Below are 13,623 nucleotides of genomic sequence, written 5' to 3'. Positions count from 1 at the left end.
TTTTACTTAAAATGTCCACTGTTGGTTAGGGCTTGTAAGTAAGAATTTCACTGTAAGGACAACACCTGTTGTATTTGGCGCACGTGACAAATAAACTTTGATTTGATTTGAATTGGAAAGGCACACACCTGTCTATATAAGGTCCCACAGTTGACAGTGCATGTCAGATCAAAAACCAAGGCATGAGGTCGAAGGAATTGTCCTTCGATCTTAGAGACAGGATTGTGTCGAGGAACAGATCTGGCGAAGGGTACCAAAACATTTCGGCAGCATTGAAGGTTCCCAATAACACAGTGGCCTCCACTGTTCAATGGAAGCAGTTTGGAACCACCAAGACTCTTTCTAGAGCTGGCTGCCCGGCAAAACTGATAAATCCGGGGAGAAGGGCCTTGGTCAGGGAGGTGACCAAGAACCCGATGGTCACTCTGACAGAGCTCCTGAGTTCCTCTGTGGAGATGGGAGAACCTTCAATAAGAACAACCACTCTGGATAAGAGCGTCTGCTAAATGACTTAAATGTAATGTAAATCACTGCAGCACTCCATCAATCTGGCCTTTATGGTAGAGTGGCCAGACGGAAGCTACTCCTCAGTAAAAGGCACATGACAGCCCACTTGGAATTTGCTAAAATACACCTAAAGACTCTCAGACCATGAGCAACAAGATTCTCTGGTCTGATGAAACCAAGATTGAACTCTTTGTCCTGAATGCCAAGCGTCACATTTGGAGGAAACCTGGCACCATCCCGACAGTGAAGCATGGTGGTGGCAGAATCATGCTATGGAGATTGTTTTTCATTTTTAGTCAGGATCGAGGCAAAGATGAACGGAGCAAAGTACTGAGAGATCCTTGATGAAAACCTGCTCCAGCGTGCTCAGGACCTGGGCGAAGGTTCACCTTCCAACAGGACAATGACCCTAAACACACAGCCAAGACAACGCGGGAGTGGCTTCGGGACAAGTCTCTGAATGTCCTTGAGCCCGGACTTGAACCTTATCGAACATCTCTGGAGAGACCTGAAAATAGCTGTGTAGCGATGCTCCCCATCCAACCTGACAGAGCTTGAGAGGATCTGCAGAGAAGAATGGGAGAAGCTCCCCAAATACAGGTGTGCCAAGCTTGTAGTGTCATACCCAAGAAGTCTCGAGGCTGTAATCGCTGCCAAAGGTGCTTCAACAAAGTACTGTGTAAAGGGTCTGAATACTTATGTAAATGTGATATTTCCGTTTGTTATTTGTAATAAATTTGCAAAAAAATCTAGACTTGTTTTTGCTTTGTCATTATAGGGTATTGTGTTTCATCTATAATTTCATCCATTTTAGAATAAGGCTGTAATGTAACTAAATGTGGAAAATGTCAAGGTGTCTGAATACTTTCTGAATGCACTGCATACGATATACCGCCCAAGCGTAGCTGAGACCTGCGCTTTTATATTGCTTTGCCTGGGGAGGAAAATCACGTTGTAATGTCATTGACATGGCACAATAGTAACCATGCCATTCCAATCACGTAAACTGGTCAAATAAACAAAAATACAAACACTGCGGAATATAAAGTTGACAGAACGATGTGCTTATTTTATGAGTAAAATTAAGAAAATGTGCCCAAAATTGTAAGAGGAGATCCTCCCGAATCTTAGAGTCCTTTGTGTAATTATAATATAGTAATAATAATATTATTTAGCTTTTAAACAGCAAAAATGTCTCTCCACCAGTGGCGAACCGTGACTACTGGAGCTAGGTCCTCAGCTGTGGAAAAAGATCTGACGTCATACATGTAGATAAAGAACTCGGATGCCTGTGTATACAGAGCATGTCTGAGACCTTTATTTTGCTGACATATGTAGGAGAAGCAATTATTTGATGACAGAGTCAAACGGTCCTAAGCCACGCCTCGGCCGTGGCCCACAAAGAAACATTTGCCAAAACAAACAGTCTGTCACACCCTGACCATAGAGAGCTGTTTATTATCTATGTTAGTTAGGTTGGGGTGTGATTAAGGGTGGGTTATCTAGGGGAATTGTATATATATGTTGGCCTGGTATGGTTCCCAATCAGAGGCAGCTGTTTATCGTTGTCTCTGATTGGGGATCATATTTAGGTAGCCATTTCCCCATTGTGCTTTGTGGGATCTTGACTTTGGATAGTTGCCTGTGAGCACAATGTCAGTTTCACGTTTCGTTTTAGTTTATTGTTTTGATATGCTGTGTGTTTCACTTAGTAATAAAAAGATGTGGAACCCAGATCACGCTCATCACAATCATCAGAGAGAAACAAATTGCGCTGTATTTGATGTTCTGTCTGCAGCAGGCAACAATACAAAAATGCACCACAACACGAAATGTCATGTACCCAATACTTCCAATTGCAACATCATGTGTTCCTGGAATATGTCTTGATCTATTTAGTGCAGAAAATGTGCTTTCTACTGATGCAGTGGACACTGGAATTGTCAAAACTAGACAGGAAAGCAGATACAATTGATGCATACAATCAATTAGTCTCTTCTGCTGGAGAAAGTGGAGCAGATCACATAACGGTGAGTTCTGTTTTAAATCAAAATTAGGGCCATAGCTTTCCTCGAGACTTGAGAACGCAGCGTTTGGAAGGTTTGGCGTTTCTCTATATATTGGGAGCTTTTGTGGGTCAAGGAGGGCAAGGAACATGAGCCTTTCATGGTCATTGAACCGGTTTCTTAGCTGAGTGACAATGTTGTCGATGATCGCACTGTGTGGCTGTATGTACTGCCCACATATGTCTCCTTATGTCTTCAAATGTCTCCTTGCATATGTGTCCTGCACCCCCTTGGAACTCTGGTCTCACTCACAGTGTCCTCGTAGATGGAATCACATTTTCCCTCTCTGTGGAGTTGCAGAAGTCGTCCACCCTTGACAAGCAGAACTGCATGTCAAACTCCCTGTTCTGCAAATATTCCAAATAGCACTTCGGAGTATGCAAATATGGTGTAGAACGCGGATAGCCGGAAGCAGAACTCGAAGCTTGTCAGTTGCATCATGTATCCATCTGCGCTGTGAACGGTGTCTTCATCAGAGTCATTGTGATGTATTCAAAGAGTTCAATGAGTTCCGCCTTTTTTCCCTACACAGTGTAAACTAAGCATGAGGAGAAGTTCCATCGTGTTGGCGCCACTCTGGGTAGTCTTCGCTGGCATATTTCATCCAGTAGTTTTGTTCGTTTGACAGATCTTGAGAAAAATGCTACTAGGTCACCAAGATGAGAAAAATTAATCTTGCATTCTTTTAGTTTACCAGCACCTTTTGACATCACCAGATTAAGAGCGTGCGCATCGCAATGAATGAACAGAGTTTGCGAGATAGTTTCTTTCACCTTGGTTTGTACTTCTTTATACCAGAGGCCATGACTGCGGCCCCATCGTGACACTGTGCCACAACTTTGGCCGTGCATTCACACTCCTCTAAAAAGCTCATGATTTAGGCAGCAACTGCTTCTGCCTGTTTATCCTCAGTTACATCCTCAAATTTGAAAAACCTTTCCTTCACACCACCATCGGTAGTGTAACGGAACACATAAGAAATTTGGGCTACATTGCTGATGTCTGTTGTCTCGTCAACCATGATGGTTACAAAGGGGGTTTTCTTCAATTCTTCCTCCATGACATTTGTCATTGCATTCGCGACCGCGTGTTTCAGGTCATTTTCGATTTAGCTGGAAGTACCTGTGAACACGGTAGCCGTAGCCAAATGGTAGTTTAATGTGCTGTCATACTCAGCCAAGAAATCCAGTATTTCCAAATAGTTTCCCTTATTAGCTGATTCTTTACCCTCATCATGTCTTCTGAATGCTAAATCTTGCTAGCCTAAAAACACAACCGTATGAATAAGGCGCTTTAGAATCTCCCTGTTGTGCCTGATTTTATCACTGTGAGCAAGTGTCTCATTGCGCCATTGCTCGTTAAGAAGATGGTCTACTCTTGTTTCCCCAAATGTTTTAAGCGCACTGTAGCTTGCAGGTGTGAAGTTGAGTTGTGGTGTCAAAGTGCTGACTTTGTCAGTCAAGCTAAATCTTTGAAACCAGTTGTCCAGGTTGAGCTGTTATCGGTGCTGAAGAGTAGGCAATTCCAACAGTAAAGCTTTTTTTGTCAGCTCACAGCTGGTTATCCACGGATAGTACTCCTAATTATTAACTTGAAAATGCCTTTCAAAACTCTTTCCTGGTTGCACCAAATCAGGCAGTGCAGGAGTTGGGTCTCCCGGTCTGTGCAAGATTGAACTTTTCATTAAAGGCTAGTCTTGAAAAGGGCGATGCTAACACTTTAGCCACGACATCGTCCTCAATTACTCTCTCTGCAGTTTCCATCGCCATCGTTACATACTAGGCTCAAGCGTGAGAAAACAAGATAAGGCTCGCTATTGGCTCTGAATAAGTGACGTATTCTTAGGCCCTGTAGAGGGCCTTGAGGCATCATACAATTGTCCCACCTATTACAAGACAATTTGTGATTGGTTGATTCTACTGTCATTCCAAAATACATACTGCTTTAATTTAAGTCAATGTCATTGGCTGTTGTTTTCTATTCAAAGCCTGAGGGCCTAGCCAATGAGCATTGAGCCCAGCTTGATTATTTCTACCAAGAGATGGCCAAAGAAAAACTCAGGATATTTTTTTCTCTTGGATATTAACCCTTCTTTTTCCAACACAAACTGAATAAATTCAATAGGAAGATCCTTACAATTAAGACACAATTACAAATGATAATATATACAGTTTTATGGGGTGGAAGGTAGCCTAGCAGTTAGTGTTGCACTAGTAACCGAGAGGTTGCAAGATCGAATCCCCAAACTGACAAGGCAAAAAACTGTCATTCCGCCCCTGAACAGGGCAGTTAACCCACTGTTCCTAGGACATAATTGAAAATAAGAATTTGTTCCTAACTGACTTGCCTTGTTAAATAAAGATTTAAAAAATGTGTATTTATCCTTAGGCCCTCTCTGAGGGTGGTTCCCCACTGCTCTCCACCCAATGTCAAAATGGGTAATAGCAGGAAATTTGCTGTAAAACAGAGATTGCTTTTGTTAATCCCTGCCCCTTTTCGAATTAGTAGGTAGAATTGCAGAAATCTTGCTTTAAAACGGCAACATTTTCTTTATTTCCCATGGCAAAATGTGTTGAATTGCAGGAAATGAAATGGTACTCACCTAAAAATGTTTTGCAGCGAGGTGGAGGGCACCCCAACCAAATGCCCTTTTACGGCCGTCAAAACGGCTAGAGCAAGCCCTGGAACGAAGCAAAGCTGCATTTTATAAGTATTACAACAGGGAACAGGGCCCATGTAATACAATGGGAAGCCTCTCTCTCTCCTCAGACTGTATTGTCGAAACGTGCCACTACGCAGCGCACTGCCTTCTCTGAAATCCCCCACGACTCAGCCTCCCGCCTGTTTTAACAACGAGGTAAAGCAATTATCTATCGCTGAATTAGATTTCATCCTTTAGCCTACTAATTTTCTTAACCTCTTTTTCTGAATGAAATAGCTGTCTCTCTTTAATGACATGTCGATGCCATCATCATCATTTGAACACCACAGCGGTCTCTCTCCACTGACATTGGCAAAGACATCCTGTGAATGATACATACATACTTGTAGACAGCTATTAGATTTGATATTATCCTGAGATTGTCATTGCTCATTCCATGATATACGATAGCTAAATTACAATGCATAGTAGGCTATAGTTTAAACTCTTCTGTTTCTTGCAGACCGATTTATCACACAAAGGACCTATTTCGTTCTCAGCATGTGCACGCACGCAGGCTTCAAAAATATGTCAGAAAACCTACATGACCCAAAGTGTGATCATCATTCATGATAGTAGGCTATCGCTTATCATCATCATCATCATCATTTGTTTGTGTGTGTGTGTGTGTGTGTGTGGGTGGGGTGGGGGTGGGGGTGGGGGTTTATTCCACAGTTTCAGTTCAGCCGGACAAGTTTACCCTAGGCTACTTTGTTGTGTTCATTTACACCACAGGACAAGACATGTCCATTCTAACAGGTCGGTGAAGAACAAGGTAGCTTACTAGAAATGGGGTCTTGGATGGGACTTTGATTAAACAGGTTGTGGCGGCCATATAGATCATATTAAATTAATCATTTGAATTTTCCTATTAGTATTATTTGTAGGTGGCTGGATCAATGCACGCGCAGCAGCTCATAATTCAATACCCCTTGTGGGCGTAGAAAATGATTTGAGAAAAAAAGGAGGAGGGACAGAAACTCCGCGAAGAGGAAGACTTCAGACAAGGTGATGCAACTGAAAATTCCGAATTGACACAACCTGCCACCAGATCTATACGACACCACGCTATGGTAAGGAATCAATGACACAAAACATTGCAATAAGATGATCATACATTATTATAGCTAGCTTTCTTGGTACGTTCAGTAGTTTGAATAGGAGCATCAATCAACTTGAATGTAAACCCACAGTAAAGACATGGGCACGTAACTTAGGCTCGCCATGTGTGGATGCTGAAATATATAATTTTTTGCCTTGACTTTACTAAAGTTAATTAAAATGAGCTTGCTAGTTAGCTAGTTGTTTACTCCGAGAATGATACACATTTTGGTAAGAAGGACGAGATAAATAACCAATTCAACCGCTAGCCCACACAGTGTTAGCTTATTCACTCCAGTTATAACAGGTTATCTGCAACTGGCTGTACTTACTATTTGTAATATCACCGTTACTTCTTTTTGAATAAACTCATGCTACAGTTGTGCCGTGGTTACAGATATTTAAAACCAATTTCAACATTGCTACTCAACACGTGGCAGTGTCAGATAACGTTAACGGTAGGCTACTTCCCTAGTTGTTGTTATGACATCATAGAATGGATATGTTGACGATTCTCACAGCGTATTTTACCAGACATTAGATGCTGTGAGAATCATCAACATATCCATTCAATGATGTCAGGGCTTCATCAATATAGAAGAAGTCTCTGGGGTTTCATAAAGCAACGTTGGACATTTCTCAACAAGTTAACTTACTTAAAGAGGTCAACCAATATTAAAGGCACATTCTGCCGTTTCAACATCCTGACACTGTTTGGTAAACTGAGTGATTGGGTTTGGTCAGCCTGGGGAAATAGCGTAGCTCAGCATCCTATAATTCATAGATCAAGCTGGTGTTATTAGACATATTTCGGGGCCTGTTTGTTCACACTCAAACTATAGGAAAACATAAACAATGGACTATTAGAGCCCGAGATCTTCCATTATGACAATATGATACAGTTATACTAAGCATGAGACATTTGTAAGTTATATTTAACTAATTTTACCTAATATTGGACTGTAGCTTTAACTTAACACCTGGAATCCCCATGAACATTTGTGGATTTTAACCTATTTAATGTGTTTGTTAGTAACAGTAACCTTTGGTTATTGTCAGTTGTTGTCTGTAACCATACTCACTCTGATGCTTGTGTAAAAGCTGGGAAATAGGCTATGTCTTTAAAAGTCTTGTGAGAATTTTCAAATGGCTAAACAATTATTTGGTTTATTAGTTCCTGAGTGACTGTTATTGTTGTTAGTGGCAGTGTGATTTTTTTCAAAATGCCTATTTCTTCCGTGCTGCTGTGAAGTGGTGCTACCCCCAGAGGTCAATGTTGCCATTGCAAATGTGATGGTTGTAATGGTGTAATATTACTTGTCTCAGTATTTCAACAGGTTGGACCGAAACCAGTTAAAGAAAGTATTATGCATTCATGTCAGTTTTATGTATAGTATGAGTTTTTTTATTTTTCATATTTTAAAAATAGGGTACTTTGTCAGGTACAGGTACGTAAAACTACTACTATGGCTTTTGAAGTAATCTAGGTTTCTTTCATTTAAATATCCACCCTAAACGTCACCTTGTTTACGAGGATTCTTTTCCAAACGTCAAAAATACTCTACATAAAACATTTGTAGTAGCCTAGTATAACTGCTACTATGGTTTGGGGATATTCTTTTACATTCATCACTTACACTGAGTGTACAAAACATTAGGAACCCCTTCCTAATATTGAGTTGCACCCCCTTTTGCCCTCAGAACAGCCTCCATTCGCTGGGGTATGGAAAGAGTTCCACAGGGATGCTGGCACATGTTGACTCCAATGCTTCACACAGTTGTGTCAAGTTGGCTCAATGTCCTTTGGGTGGTGGACCATTCTTGATACACGTTGTTGAGTGCAGAAACCAAAGCAGTGTTACAGTTCTTGACTCACTCAAACCAGTACGCCTGGAACCTACTAGCATACCCGGCTCAAAGGCACTTAAATATTTTGTCTTGCCCATTCACCCTCTGAATTGCACACATACACAATCCAAGTCTCAATTGTCAGGTGTTCCTAATGTTTTGGTCCAATCGACATTTTTGTTTGAACTGTTTGGACTAATGATTAGCCTACACCCCTGGGGTGTATTCATTACGGAAACCGTTCAAGAACCAAACTGACGCAAATGGAACAAAACGGGACCTACCTGAATTTGTCTAATAGAAACTCTTGCTTGCGTTTTCCGTTTGGAGTAAATAGTTTGTAACAAAATGTTTTGCAACAGACTAAACGTTTTGCCACAGAATCGGCATTAGGAAGCCTTGAGACATGGATGTGACATGAATGAAAATTGAGACATGGATGTGTGCCATTGAGGGTTAATGGGCAAGATAAAAGATTTAAGAGTCTTTGAACGGGTTATGGAAGTAGGGGCCAGGCGCACTGGTTTGTGTCAAGAACTGCAACACTGCTGGGTTTTTCACACTCAACAGTTTCTGTATCAAGAATGGTCCACCACCCAAAGGACATCAAGCCAACTTGACAACTGTGGGAAGCATTGGAGTCAACATGGGCCAGCTTTCGAAACCTTGTAGAGTCCATGCCCCAACAAATTGATGATATTCTGAGGGCAAAAGAAGAGGTGCAACTCAATATTAGGATAGTGTTCTTACTGTTTTTTTTTTTTACATTGTATAGACCTAAATCAAAGGCATGTGTGGTAGGTCTAGTAAGCTTGTAATACATACAGTTGAAGTCAGAAGTTTACTTACACTTAGGTTGGAGACATTAAAACTCGTATTTCAACCACTCCACAAATTTCTTATTAACAAACTATAGTTTTGGCAAGTCGGTTAGGACATCTATTTTGTGCATGACACATGTAATTTTTACAACAATTGTTTACAGACAGATTATTTCACTTATAATTCACTGTATCACAATTCCAGTGGGTCAGAAGTTTACATACATAGTTGACTGTGCCTTTAAACAGCTTGGAAAATTCCAGAAAATGATGTCATAGCTTTAGAAGCTTCTGATAGGCTAATTGACATCATTTGAGTCAATTGGAGATGTACCTGTGAATGTATTTCAAGGCTTACCTTCAAACTCAGTGCCTCTTTGCTTGACATCATGGGAAACTCAAAAGAAATCAGCCAAGACCTCAGAAAAAAATTGTAGACCTCCACAAGTCTGGTTCATCCTTGGGAGCAATTTCCAAACATCTGAAGGTACCACGTTCATCTACACAAACAATAGTACGCAAGTATAAACACCATGGGACCACGCAGCCGTCATACCGCTCAGGAAGGAAACGCGTTCTGTCTCCTAGAGATGAACATACTTTGGTGAGAAAAGTGCAAATCAATTCCAGAACAACAGCAAAGGACCTTGTGAAGATGCTGGAGGAAACAGGTACAAAAGTATCTATATCCACACTAAAATGAGTCATATATCAACATAACCTGTAAGGCCGCTCAGCAAGGAAGAAGGCACTGCTCCAAAACCGCCATAAAAAAGCCAGACTACGGTTTGGCGAAATGTCCTCTGGTCTGATGAAACAAAAATAGAACTGTTTGGCTATAATAACCATCGTTATGTTTGGAGGAAAAAGGGGGAGGCTTGCAAGCCGAAGAACACCATCCCAACCGTGAAGCACGGGGGTGGCAGCATCATGTTGTGGGTGTTCTTTGCTGCAGGAGGGACTGGTGCACTTCACAAAATCGATGACATCATAAGAATGGAAAATTATGTGGATATATTGAAGCAACATCTCCAGACATCAGTCAGGAAGTTTATACCATTTGTATTTCATTAACCTTGACTATTGGATGTTCTTATAGGCACTTTAGTATTGCCAGTGTAACAGTATAGCTTCCGTCCCTCTCCTCGCTTCTCCCTGGGCTCGAACCAGCAACACAACGACAACATTTACATTACATTTACATTTAAGTCATTTAGCAGACGCTCTTATCCAGAGCGACTTACAAATTGGTGAATTCACCTTCTGACATCCAGTGGAACAGCCACTTTACAATAGTGCATCTAAATCATTTAAGGGGGGGTGAGAAGGATTACTTATCCTATCCTAGGTATTCCTTGAAGAGGTGGGGTTTCAGGTGTCTCCGGAAGGTGGTGATTGACTCCGCTGTCCTGGCGTCGTGAGGGAGTTTGTTCCACCATTGGGGGGCCAGAGCAGCGAACAGTTTTGACTGGGCTGAGCGGGAACTGTACTTCCTCAGTGGTAGGGAGGCGAGCAGGCCAGAGGTGGATGAACGCAGTGCCCTTGTTTGGGTGTAGGGCCTGATCAGAGCCTGGAGGTACTGCGGTGCCGTTCCCCTCACAGCTCCGTAGGCAAGCACCATGGTCTTGTAGCGGATGCGAGCTTCAACTGGAAGCCAGTAGAGAGAGTGGAGGAGCGGGGTGACGTGAGAGAACTTGGGAAGGTTGAACACCAGACGGGCTGCGGCGTTCTGGATGAGTTGTAGGGGTTTAATGGCACAGGCAGGGAGCCCAGCCAACAGCGAGTTGCAGTAATCCAGACGGGAGATGACAAGTGCCTGGATTAGGACCTGCGCCGCTTCCTGTGTGAGGCAGGGTCGTACTCTGCGGATGTTGTAGAGCATGAACCTACAGGAACAACAGCCACCATCAAAGCAGCGTTACCCATGCAGAGCAAGGGGAACAACTACTTGAAGGCTCAGAGCGAGTGACGTTTGAAACACTATTAGCGCGCGCTAACTGGCTAGCCATTTCACTTCGGTTACACCAGCCTCATCTCGGGGTTGATAGGCTTGAAGTCATAAACAGCGCAATGCTTGACGCACAACGAAGAGCTGCTTGCAAAATGCACAAAAGTGCTGTTTGAATGAATGTTTACGCGCCTGTTTCTGCCTACCACCGCTCAGTCAGATACTTAGATACTTGTATGCTTGTATGCTCAGTCAGATTATATGCAACGCAGGACACGCTAAATAATATCTAGTAATATCATCAACCCTGTGTAGTTAACTAGTGATTATGATTGATTGTTTTTTTATAAGATAAGTTTAATGCTAGCTTGCAACTTATCTTGGCTTACTGTATTCGCGTAACAGGCAGTCTTCTTGTGGAGTGCAATGAGAGAGAGGCAGGTCGTTATTGCGTTGGACTAGTTAATTGCAAGATTGGATCCCCCAAGCTGACAAGGTGAAAAGCTGTCGTTCTTGCCCCTGAACGAGGCAGTTAACCCACCTTCCTAGGACGTCTTTGAAAATAAGAATGTGTTCTTAAGTGACTTGCCTGGTTCAAAAAAAAGTATGACATTTTTTTGTGTAAATCGGCGGCCAAAAATACAGATTTCCGATTGTTATGAAAACTTGAAATCGGTTAATCATTTCGATTAATCGGTCGACCTCTAGCCAAGACCATACAATGGTTTAACTGGACAGGTTCCACACAAAACAGGCCTCACCATGGTCGACCAAAGAAGTTGAGTGCACATGCTCAGCGTTTTATCCAGAGGTTGTCTTTGGGAAATAGACGTATGAGTGCTGCCATCATTGCTGCAGGGGTTGAAGGGGTGGGGGGGTCAGCCTGTCAGTGCTCAGACCATATGCCGTACACTGCATCAAATTGGTCTGCATGGCTATCGTCCCAGAATGAAGCCTCTTCTAAAGATGATGCACAAGAAACCCTGCAAACAGTTTGCTGAAGACAAGCAGACTAAGGACATTTATTACTGGAACTATGTCCTGTGGTCTGATGAGACCAAGATAAACTTATTTGGTTCAGATGGTGTCAAGCGTGTGTGGCGGCAACCAGGTGAGGAGTACAAAGACAAGTGTGTCTTGCCTACAGTCAATCATGGTGGTGGAAGTGTCATGGTCTGGGGCTGCATGAGTGCTGCCGGCACTGGGGAGCTACAGTTCATTGAGGGAACCATGAATGCCAACATGTACTGTGACATACTGAAGCAGAGCATGATCCCCTCCCTTCGGAGACGGGGCCGCAGGGCAATATTCCAACATGATAATGACCCCAAATACACCTCTAAGATGATCACTGCCTTGCTAAAGAAGCTGAGGGTAAAGGTGATGGACTGGCCAAGCATGTCTCCAGACCTAAACCCTATTCAGCATCTGTGGGGCATCCTCAAACGGAAGGTGGAGGAGTGCAAGGTCTCTAACATCCACCAGCTCATAGATGTTGTCATGGAGGAGTGGAAGAGGACTCCAGTGGCAACCTGTGAAGCTCTGGTGAACTCCATGCCCAAGAGGGTTAAGGCAGTGCTGGAAAATGATGGTGGCCACACAAAATATTGACACTTTGGGCCCAATTTGGACATTTTCACTTAGGGGTGTACTCACTTTTGTTGCCAGCGGTTTAGACATTAATGGCTGTGTTTTGAGTTATTTTGAGGGGACATCAAATTTAAACAAGCTGTACACTCACTACTTTACATTGTAGCAAAGTGTCATTTCTTCAGTGTTGTCACATGAAAAGATATACTCAAATATTGTGAGAGGTGTACTCACTTTTGTGATATACTGTATATAAACTGTTATGGAGAGAAATGTTTGGCTGTCTGATTACAGCTGTACAGAACATTTGGGAATGATTAAACTTGGTTAAAGCTTCTCTAGTATCAGTGAGTTACCTACTCTGAAAAATAAGAACCTAACAGTGTCAAGCAAAGAGTCACTGAGTTTGAAGGTAAACCTTGAAATACATCTACAGGTACACCTCCAATTCACTCAAATGATGTCAATTAGCCTATCAGAAGCTTCTAAAGCCATGACATCATTTTCTGGAATTTTCCAAGCTGTTTAAAGGCACAGTCAGCTTAGTGTATGTAAACTTCTGACCCACTGGAATTGTGATACAGTGAATAATAAATGAAATAATCTGCCTGCAAATTTTTTGGGAAAAATGACTTGCGTCTTGCACAAAGTAGATGTCCTAACCGACTTGCCAAAACTATAGTTTGTTAACAATAAATTTGTGGAGTGGTTGAAAAATTAGATTTAATCACTCCATCCGAAGTGTATGTAAACTTCCAACTTCAACTGTGTGTATATATATATATATATATATATATATATATATATATATATATATATATATATATATATATATATATATATATATATACAGTTGATGTTGGAAGATTACATACACTTAGGTTTATATATATATATATTTTTTTAAACGTCCTCTAGTCTGATGAAACAAAAATAGAACTGTTTGGCCATAATGACCATCGTTATGTTTGGAGGAAAAAGGGGAGTCTTGCAAGCTGAAGAACACCATCCCAACCAACTACTTAAATTAGGTTAACTTTC

The 13,623-nt window shown here is 41.9% G+C and overlaps 1 protein-coding gene and 1 long non-coding RNA gene across 3 annotated transcripts in view; one reads left to right on the top strand and one right to left on the bottom strand.

Annotated features, from left to right (window-relative positions):
* Positions 1-6,827, bottom strand: part of LOC135558705 (uncharacterized) — a 64,025-nt gene extending 57,198 nt beyond the window's left edge. The window contains exons 1-2 of the long non-coding RNA XR_010458388.1: positions 6,708-6,827; positions 5,176-5,254 (exon numbers count right to left, since the gene is read on the bottom strand). This is a non-coding gene — a long non-coding RNA (uncharacterized LOC135558705). The remainder of the gene's footprint in view (positions 1-5,175; positions 5,255-6,707) is intronic.
* The window catches only part of LOC135558704 (sodium- and chloride-dependent glycine transporter 1-like), a 103,423-nt gene continuing 96,055 nt past the window's right edge, over positions 6,256-13,623 (top strand). Inside the window, exon 1 of one of the 2 annotated variants that reach the window (XM_064992751.1) lies at positions 6,256-6,347. The gene's annotated coding sequence lies outside the window, so the exon portion shown is untranslated. The remainder of the gene's footprint in view (positions 6,348-13,623) is intronic. The other variant, XM_064992752.1, reaches the window with a different exon arrangement.

The sequence above is a fragment of the Oncorhynchus masou genome, chromosome 17, assembly GCF_036934945.1.
Source record: "Oncorhynchus masou masou isolate Uvic2021 chromosome 17, UVic_Omas_1.1, whole genome shotgun sequence".
In the NCBI taxonomy this organism is placed as follows: Eukaryota; Metazoa; Chordata; class Actinopteri; order Salmoniformes; family Salmonidae; genus Oncorhynchus; species Oncorhynchus masou.
Note: the sequence above shows the minus strand (reverse complement) of the source record. Positions and strands in the feature narration are given on the sequence as shown.